General features: G+C 38.5%; 1 pseudogene; it reads right to left on the bottom strand.

Annotated features, from left to right (window-relative positions):
- Window positions 1-203: 203 nt before the first annotated feature.
- On the bottom strand, window positions 204-9,074 carry LOC145029994 (uncharacterized; annotated as a pseudogene).
- Between the last annotated feature and the right edge of the window lie 1,790 nt (window positions 9,075-10,864).

The raw sequence follows: 10,864 nt of genomic DNA, 5'->3' as shown, positions 1-10,864 counted from the left end.
GTGTGGATTTGATGTGAAAGTAAATTATCCCTCCCACACAAATACAAGTTCCAAGAAAGGAATTACCTCATGCTCCTACTCATGTTGCTGCTATCATACTTCCTTCCCCTCACACACACCCACACCCACTAGATAGATTATTTACACCAATTGCACCATTCAAGAGGCTAATGATGCAACTATAAAAGTCCAAACAATAACATTCACCTACCAAATACACAATTAACAATGTCATAATCTAACTTTATTCTTAAACTAAGCAAGAAAACTAAATTCCCTTAGCTTGAAAAAGCATGCCCATCCTACAGTGGCTGAACAGGTACTTCAAATATTGATATGTGTTTATTATAAAATGTGACTAGTAGTTTCTTTACTTTTGCATGCTTTGAGAAGGTCACCTGCATTTTTCAACATAGTTAATAGGGTTAAATTCAAAAAATAGCAGCATAACATACTTTCATTTTTTTCTCAAGTAGAATGCCTTAATAGGAAAATTTTGAAAATACAATGTTGTAATACAAAGAAATGGAACCTCTGATATTGTTGTGAATAATGATGACTAGAAAACTGTGTGTTTTGAGTATTCATACTGACCAACCCAATCCATGGTACTGATTTGCACAGTTTCATCATCTTTTACCAATTTAAATGTTTTAATCCATGCATTTTCATCTGCCTGGTACTTCCTAAATGAGAGTTGCAGTTCAAAAATCAAGGCATTCATATGAACGGATAAATAAAAGCATCAAAGAAGCTACAATATATGGAATCAATGAGACCAAAAGATTTTGACCTCTACTGGTGCAAAAGAGAGATAGTTGATAGCGGTTTTGAATTTGAATATTTGCATCCAAGGGTCTGAATTGACATTTTGAAAGTTGAAGGATCTATTAGTAATGGATAGCCAAATGTGTGTGGAACTTCAACATAAGGAGGAATAGGAAATATTCAGAGATGTTGATTAACATGTAATGAATTTTTTGTAAAAAGTTAAACAAATTATCGACATCTTGGCATCTTTGTTTAGATGGTATGAAATGTGACAAACAAAGTATTGTTCTACTGATCTACCATTGTTGAACCCATATCTTTTGTGTGTAATTAGAAGAATTCAAAGATCCAAGTTTCCATAAGTTATTATTCAAGATTTCCACCTTTTTGGCTATATCTAGACAACTAACAAGATAGATTCCAACTTCCTTCACCTATAAAATCAAATATTAATACAAATCAGTTAAGTTATTTTGAAAATTTTAAAAACTTGTAAAATGTTACATGAGTGAGAGACTTCCATTCATTGTTAGCAGATCCAATATAAACATCTCGGGAATTTGATATCCAAACTTTAGCATGGAGCACACTTGAGTCAAACCAATCTTAAATCAATTAGGTTACATTCATTACATTTGGCCCCCCTGAAGCAAATGTAGAGGGTTCTTCAATGTAATCAGGATATACTCCTGAACAACAATCATTTTTACAAAGCAAAGCAAAGCTTAATGAAGAAATATCTAAAATAGAAAACCAACTTTCCCAAATATATGTTTTTGCCAAGGGTTTCTAAACTCAGTGTCATCAAGCTTCCTTATCTGAGTCATTAAGTACCAAACACAAACACATAACCTTAGTCCCCAGTTAATTGTTGAATCACCGAGCACAACTCTAAATCTTCAAGGAGTCGTAGTAACCGACAAGGTGATGTGAGCCGACATCTCCAAACTATTATAGAGAGCACTCATTTACGTTTTGAGTGGTTCTTGAAAAAAGCCCTAAAATTGTCCCTTCAATTTTTTGATATATATATATATATATATATATATATATATATATATATATATATAGATATATATATAAATGTGTGTGTGTGTGAGTTGGCATATGTTGAATAGGGTTCTTGAAAAAAAGCCCTAGAATCATCCCTTCAATCGTCCCTTACCTCTATTTCACGTTTCCAGATTCTTTATGCTGATTAGGGCGACATCAATTGGAGAGATGTTGGTTCTCATAGAAATATTTGAATTTAAGAACATGTTGAATTCGGTGGAGAAGTTTAAGGCCACGTACATGCCTTGAAGCATAGAATTTTAAAAAATAGAATTTTAGATGATTTCATTTCCTTTAAGAACGCGTGTATTAAGTAAAAAATTATAAAGCAACATTCACAGAGGACACACATTTAAAATAAGCGCCCTCTGTATTTGTAATTTTTTGTGGGATAATAATTTTAGGGCACACACAAATACACGTCCACTATCCTTCGAAATTTGGAAGTCTGACATTAGTTTTAGGACACAAAAAATATGTATTGTAAATCAATGTGTGTCATATTTCGTGTGTCATTAAAGTGTATTTTTCTTGTAGTGGTCTACAAAGAAGAGGTGGTGAAAGAGAAACGAGTTTAAAGAGAGAAAGAGGGGAGATGACTTTATTTCCATAAATTTGTTTCCTTAAATCATGTTGATTTATCTTGAAAATAAACAAAATGACTAAATTGACCATGAAAAGTTAATTAAAAAAACAATAAAATAACAATTAATGATCGGCCAGGAATTGGTTATAGAGTCACACCCCGAAACGGAATTGGTGGAAACATTCGGGAGTGGAGGACGACATGTAAAGTATCATAACAATGCATAATTTAAATGAAACCAAAAATAAGATGAGTCTTGAATTCCGCTCCATCTTCTCAAAAGTTGAACGACTGTACCTGTCCTACTGGTTACCTGAGAATACAAGTTATTTTGAAAGAGACCGTTAACATAAAAATGTTGGTGACATCATAAGTAATTTAGTGTCATTATGTTGCTTTTGTTTTACAAAGATATTTATATTTGTATCAAGAAAATGTTTGTTTACTTTCCCAGAAAATCCTATATTTTCTGCTTATAATGAAATGTAGTCTTCTACCAAGACCCGACTGTTTGTACATTTGCTCTCTTATAATAATGAAAATGAAGTGTTTGTATTAGTTAAAATATTCTACTAATAGTTTTACTTCCTTATAACGAAGTTGGTTAGCTTAGGATTAAAATGTGGTTGAATTTATAACCATACTTGATCGACCTAGTATAAACACATAATGGTTTTCAGACATCGAAATGATATGACATTTGTTTACCTGTGGACTTGCAGGTCCCACCGTAGCTAGCAGCGAGATGTGGAATGGTCAATCCTGTATAGATCTATACACAAACTCACGCTCTCCCTCCAGGAGTCTCTGGTTACAAAACGTGACATAACAAATGTATTGATGTGCCATGAAGTAGTATTTCACATTTTAGTTGTCATGCACGTGTAAAGTGGGTATGTGCCTTCTGTTTTACTGTAAATGTATATGTTCCTTTTTGTAAATGTAGATGTTCCTTTCATAAATATATATGTATATGTATGATTTCAAAACTATACCTATTATAGTTTACTAGCATGTTTAACGTATTAACTAACTTGTTGAAAAGACCCAATCGTTAAGCATAAACAATTAAGTTAAGTATAATTTTGAGAAGGAGATTTAATATTCATATAAGTATTTAGTATGTATAATCATAAGTTAATCCATAGTCAGAATAGTGAATCATACCTTAAGCCCACAACCAAACAAGGAACAGGAGTCAAGGTCATTAACATTAGTCCTAAGTCCATTAAAGCATACGTATACACAAATTTCTATATGAGTATGGTTTTGAAATTAAAAAAGTTTATAAGTAGTTTGAAAAGGGTTTTGAAATAAAGTTTACCAATGTTGGGAAAATAGTAAAGTCCTTTAGTTTGCAAGTAATAAAATGTATAAATAAACACAATTCTATTGTGTTTCAACTTGTATTCCCCCTAAAAAGCATTTAAAACATGAAAAAGGTTAATTGTAGGGGTATCAACTCACCTGCTAGTGAGTGATTTCTATGAAAGATAGATATAGGATGCATGAGTTCACAAATGAAGTCCCGAAGCACCAATGGGTCCTATATAGCATATAAAAACATATATATGTACATAATTAGTGCCTATAAGAGCTAATATGCATAGCAAACAACCTTAGGAAGTGGGAAACACTTGCAATAAGGTGTTAGAATCAAAACTAGGAGGCTGAAATGTGATCACGGCCAAACATGGGGAGTTCATGGCCTTACAAGGGTTGACAACCGAAGATCTTATGAAGGGTTCACGGACGTGAACTCTTGAAGATCTTGCGAAGAAGTGTTGTATTAAATGTGAAATCAAGTGTTTCAAAGGGACAACTAGAAGAGGGATGAAATACTTATGTTTTGAGGCCTTTAGAAGTGATCACGGTTGAAGATAGTTAAGAGAGAATGGGGATGTTCACAGCTAGAGCTTGTAGAAGTGATGAAGAAAATCAGCCAACTTCTTATATATATATATATATATATATATATATATATATATATATATATATATATATATATATATATATAAGGGTTGTTCATGGCCCAAAGATGGGTTCATGGCGGTGAACTCCTTTTGATGATGTTTCTGACTTGATTGCAACTCAATAATCTCTAGATAACACTTCCTAACACACTATCCTTGAGTGTACTAGGCTTAGAAACTCTCAAACAGACCCTTAATACAGCATAAAGGTAATAGAAACAAGTATGACTTTTGATTGAATTGATTTACTTTACAAGATAGCAGATTTCGGATTGTCACATCATCCCCCTATTAAAGGGAATTTGGAACCGGAATTAGAATTAAGCAAATACACATAGACTAAGGGAAAAAATGGGGATACTTAAGCTTCATTTGATCCTCTCACTCCCAAGAGAATTCGGTTCCTCGCTTTGCATTCTAACAGACCTTCATTAAAGGGATACGACTCTGCTTCGTTTGCTTGACTTCCCTATCCAAAATTTCCACAGGTTCCTCCATGAAGTGAAAGTTCTCATTTAGTTCGATCATCGAGAGGTATAACAAGTGTCTCATCAGGCAGACACTTCTTTAGTTTCGATATATGGAAGCTAGAGTGTATATTGCTAAGTTCTTGCGGGAGACGAAGTTTGTAAGCTACTGGGCCGATTCTTGTGAGTATCACAAAAGTACCAAATTACTTTGGATTAAGTTTACCATGCTTGCCAAAGCGTATCATGCCCTTCCAGGATGAGACTTTCAATAGAACAAAGTCACCGACCTGAAATTCCAAGGGTTTTCGTCGTTTATCAGCGTAGCTTTTTTGTCGATCTTGAGAGGATTTCAGTCTCTCATGAATTTGTACTATCTTTTCTACCGTCTCTCGGATGATTTCTGGACCGGTGAGAGTGCTGTCAGGAACTTGTCCGTTAGCTAGCTGGGTGTCACCCACCTCAGCCTAACATAGAGGGGATCTGCACTTCCGGCCATATAGGGCTTCAAAGGAAGCCGCCTTGATGCTTGTGTGATAATTGTTGTTGTAGGAGAAGTCGACAAGGGTTAAATCAGTATCCCATGACTTTCCAAAGTCAATAAAGCAGGCTCGCAACATATCTTCTAGAGTTTGAATAGTCCTCTCACTATGTTCATCAGTTTGTGGGTGGTAGGTTGTATTCATGTCCAACTTGGTCCCCAAAGACTTTTGTAGCGACTGGAAGAATCTCGAGGTGAATCTACTGTCTCTATCATAGATAATGGATAAAGGCACCCCGTGTAGTCGTACAATCTATCTAGTGTAGGTTCTGGTTAGCTTTTCCGTCTTGTTCGTTTCTTTGATCAGTAAGAAGTATGCAGACTTGGTTAACCTATCAATGATCACCCATATGGTATCGAGACCACCCGTTACCTTGGGCAATTTGGTTATGATATCCATAGTAATCCGCTCCCACTTCCATTCTGGTATCTCAAGTTACTATCGTAGACCTGATGGTTTCTAGTATTCAACCTTAACGTTGGTGCAAGTAAGACACTTGCCTACGAAGGTAGCAATTTCTGCTTTCATGTTAGTCCACCAGTATAACTTTTTGAGATCCAGATACATCTTATCTGAACCTGGGTGAACGGAGTATCGAGTGTTGAGTGCTTCCTTCATGACCACTTCCTTGAAACCACCATGACTTTGTGTCCAGATCCAATCCATGAGATATAGAGCTCTGTTACCCTTGACTTCTAGATTTATGTCCATCCCTCTTAAGTTTTCACCCGCCATATTCTCAGGTTTCAAGGCTTTCTGTTGAGCCTCTTTAATTGTGTGGAAAGGTGTGAATGGATTGTCATAGTCAATGATTTGAATCTACAACCTCAATATTCTTTCCGACTTAGGGTGTCTACTACTACATTGGTTTTACCGGGATGATAACGAATTTCACATTCGTAGTCATTTAGTAGCTCAACCCACCGCCGCTGTCTCATGTTGAGTTCCTTCTGATTAAAAATGTGTTGGAGGCTTTTGTGATTGGTGTAGATAGTGCTTTTCATTCCATATAAGTAGTGTCTCCAGATCTTTAGGGAAAAAAATGACTGCTCCTAGCTCAAGATCTTGCATAGTGTAGTTAACTTCGTGTGCCTTCAGCTGTCTCGAGGCATAGGCGATGACCTTTCTCCGTTTCATTAGAACACAACCAATCCCTTCTGGGAGAGATAGTATCTGTGTGCTACACATGGCTTGTTTAAGCCCTTTTGCATTCTCTTGTTTTCTTCCCAGCTAAAGTTCACACCCTTTTGTGTCAGGGTGGTAAGTGGCTTAGCTATTCTTAAGAAGTTTTGAATGAAACTGCAGTAGTAGCCAATGAGGCCTAGAAATTGACGAATTTCTGTACGCATTCTTGGTGCTGACCAGTTCTCAATAGCCTTAATCTTGGAAGGATCCACATGAATACCCTCTTTGCTCACCACGTGAACCAGGAATTGAACTCTTCGAATCCAAAATTCACATTTAGAGAACTTTGCATACAGCCTCTCTACGTGTAGTGTTTCCAAGATTTAACGTAGATGTTGACTATCTTCCTCCTTACTACGCGATTAGATAGGTATATAATCGATGAATACAATCAAGAACTTATCCAAGTAAGGATGACACACTCTGTTTATTAAATCCATGAATACTGCGGGCGTGTTCTTTAATCCAAAGGGCATCACTACGAACTCGTAGTGACCATAGCGAGTTCGAAAGGCTGTTTTGGGAATATCTTCCTCTAGAACTCGTAACTGATGGTACCCATATCTTAAGTCAATTTTAGAAAAGTAGCTTGCTCCTTGGAGTTTGTTGAACAAGTCGTTGATGCGCGGAAGAGGATAACGGTTCTTAATGGTTAACATGTTAAGCTTGCAATAGTCGATGCACATACGAAACAATCCATCTTTCTTCTTCACGAATAAGACTAGTGATCCCCAGGGCGAGAAGCTTAGCCGTATAAATCCTTGGCGAAGGAGTTCGTTCAGTTGACTGGATAGGTCTTGCATCTCCGCTGGTACTAGAAGATAACGCGAGTTGGCTACAGGGGTAGCTCCAGGAATTAAGTCGATTCTGAACTCAACTTGTCACTGCGGGGGTACCCCTTGGAGATCTTCAGGAAAGATGTCGGGGAAATCGTAGACATCTGGGATGCTCTTCAAGTCTTTCACCTCTTTGCTCGCATCAACAACATGAGCCAAGAAGGCATGGTATTCCTTTCGTAAGTACTTCTAGTCTTGAATGCATGAAATTATTCGAAGATCTGTGCCTGTTTTGTCGCCATAGATCACTAGGGTTTCACTACTAGGCAGATTTAGACGGACAACTTTCTCAAAACAAAAAATGTCGGCACGATGGAGACTTAACCAGTGCATGCCAACAATGATGTCGAAACGTTTAACTGAAACATGCATAAGGTCAATTGGAAATGGATGATTATCTAGAGAGAGGCTACATCCTATGAAAATTTTGCTAGAGGTCTTAGTATTCCCATTAGCCATTTCTACAATGAACGTTTCTTTTAGTGCTTGTGGTGCTTGATTAAGTAAGTGTTTAAATTCTTGGTTCACGAAACTCCTCTCCGCTCCACTATCGAATAAAATGCATGCATATGAGTTGTTGACGAGAAATGTACTCATGACCACCATGGTGTCTACCACGAATTCACCATTACCAATAGCAAGAACTCTTCCTGCTCCACCCATGTTCCTTGCCTTAGGGAAGTTTCTTTTGAAGTGCCCTATTTCGCCACACCCATAGCAGGCCTAGCTTGCTCCTGTGCTAGGGACCTGGGTGATATGCCCCTTTGGTGCCTTGTAGAAACGGGTCGTGTGCCCTTTCATGTCATAATTAACACAATGCATTTCACAGTAGGGGCGTTGTGATGGAAATCACACTTGAGCAGGCTCCCCACATATTGTTTCGCTGGTGCAGGGGCTGCAGGGGTTGCTGCAACATGAACAGCCACAACTTGTTTTTTCTTGGTGGAGGTTTGTGCTGATTGGCTTTTCTTCCTATCCCAAAACTCCCTCTTGTTAACACTTGTTTTGGCCATTTCTAGGACAATAGGGGTAGTTGTTGCTGATTGTGGTTGGACTCCATGGTCCACAACTCCTTGTGCTAACCGCTTGGCACTGTCAAATGTAGTGGGGTTTGAAGTCAAAACATTCCCCAGAAATGGAGGTACCAGTTCCCATATATATCTTTCAATCTTCTTGCTTTATGTGGGGACCATACTTGCACATAGGGCCACCAAATCACTGAACCTTGCAATATTGGCCACTATGTCAGAACCTTTCATCTTAAGGCCCCAAATCTCTTGCTCGAGCTTTTGAATTTCGCCACTCAAGAAGTATTCTGCTTTCATGAGGTCCTTCAATGTATCCCGACCCATCTCATTAGCCACTACCAGGGTGAGTGACTTGACATGGCCATTCCACCACGTCATGGATCTGTCAGAAAAGGTACAAGCATCAAATTTTACCTTGCTTCCTTCTGGGCAGGAGCAGATCTCAAAGATCGACTCCATCTTCTTAATCCATTGCGATAGGGAAATGACTTCCCCAGTCCCATTAAAGACCATGGGTTTGCAGTTGGTGAAGTACTTGTAGGTACACTCCATTGTACACGTTTGGCTATCACCTTGGTTGGAGTTGGTACCTGTTCCAGCTCCACCGGCGCCATCGAAATTCATATGCGTCATGGTTGTGGTTACAGCTGCAGTCACAACAGCTTGAAATGTCGCTGCATCGAACTGTGGTGGGGGTGGTGCAGGAGTTGATTTTTTGGAGGATTTCGGTTGGGGTGCTTGCGAGGAGACATCATTTAGCTATAAAAGATGAAATGGTGATAAGACTACTGTAGAGTTACCAAATTGAATATTATTGAGTTAGAATAGAGTTCGATAGAGATGATTGCTAACGAAAACAATGTCTATCGTTATAGTTGGTATGAAAGTTACATAGAGTTCGGAAAATTCGACCTTGGAGTAGGTATCACAACATACCAACAGAGGGAAAACTTGACAGCATAAAGATCTATTGAAATAGTACTTGCTAGACAGGAATATTTACAGGAAAGAGTGCTACTTAGAGCATCTACGAAGGCTATTCCTTAAGCCATAAGAAAGCGTGAGTAGAGAATTCTCTAATACCGACGGGAACGCTCGGATGAGCCCTTGATTCTGCTAACCGACGCTCCATTTCTCACATGCGCCTCTCAAACACTGCCTGATGTGCTCGCAGCTCTCTGACTTCAGCTTGAGTTGTAATTAACTCCTACAAAAGATCCTCATTGTGATTTAAGGTCCTCCTTTGATGTGCTTCAAGTTGGTGAATAGCTGCCCTGCCCTACACATCATTACGAGCAACTCGGTGAACCAAGATTGGAATGATTCTGTCTGCGGAGCCTCCCTCGCTCAGGTTATATATGTTGCAGTCTCCATTATACGGAATGGGTTGACCATGTTCATGGCTCCACCTACCCAAATTCTCTACCCACGGAGGTGTTGGGACTTGAAATTCAGGCACTACTAGAAAACTTCCCTTTAATGACACACAAACAATGACACACAGTGATTTACGATACACATTTTTTGGGTGTCCAAAAAATAACGTCCGTTTGTAAAAAAATGAAAGATAGAGGACACACATTTTTGCGGGCCCTTAAATTAGTGTCCAATAAAAAAAATTAAAAACACGGAGGGAACTTATTTTAAAACGGGCGTTATGTAGATATGTCGCTTTATATTTGTTAAATGAAACACGGTGGGGGGTGGGGGGTGGAAATGAAAATTTTGAAAGGCCTCCACGTTTATCCCGAAAAGTTTGAAAGGCCGCTATGTTTATCCTATGCCTTATTTCCATTGGTCTTTTCACTCTCTCTCTCTCTCTCTCTCTCTCTCTCTCTCTCTCTCTCTCTCTCTCTCTTTCTCACTCTCTCTCTCTCTCTCAAATACCTAAAAAACCCTAATGTCATCGCCAATCCTCTTTACGGATCTCTAGTTTTCGAAGTTTGTTCTAGATTTCACTTGGAGAAATTACCTTCGTCCTGCAGTTCTACATCCTCGTCAAAACCTCCCAAGATCAGATCCCCGAGTATAGGTGCAGTCACTCTTCTAGCACTCAGAAACTGTGCTCCTGATGTGTTCCCGTATGTCGCAGCCGTCGGTGGCGGAAACCCCCGAACAGGATTCGACACGATTTTATCTGCCGAGACTTTCGTTTCAGCTCTCTTCGTTGGTTTCGTCGTGATCTATGCAGTTCCCTTTTTTGTCTCCCCTGCGCCTTTTATAAGGGACGTGTTGTTTTATCTGACGACGACGTTGGGGATGGATAGTGGTGGGAAATTGAAGTGTGGTGGTTGTGAAGTTCAAAATGAAACAGATTCTATCGATCTACTAACATCACACTATGTCCTCTCACTCTAATGTACTCCTGCAAATCCTTTATCCCTCTAAATCATCCAATTTCATTTCTCTTTCCTAACATCCAT

This window comes from Lactuca saligna, chromosome 2 (assembly GCF_052625555.1).
Source record: "Lactuca saligna cultivar CGN05327 chromosome 2, ASM5262555v1, whole genome shotgun sequence".
NCBI lineage: Eukaryota > Viridiplantae > Streptophyta > Magnoliopsida > Asterales > Asteraceae > Lactuca > Lactuca saligna.
Note: the sequence above shows the minus strand (reverse complement) of the source record. Positions and strands in the feature narration are given on the sequence as shown.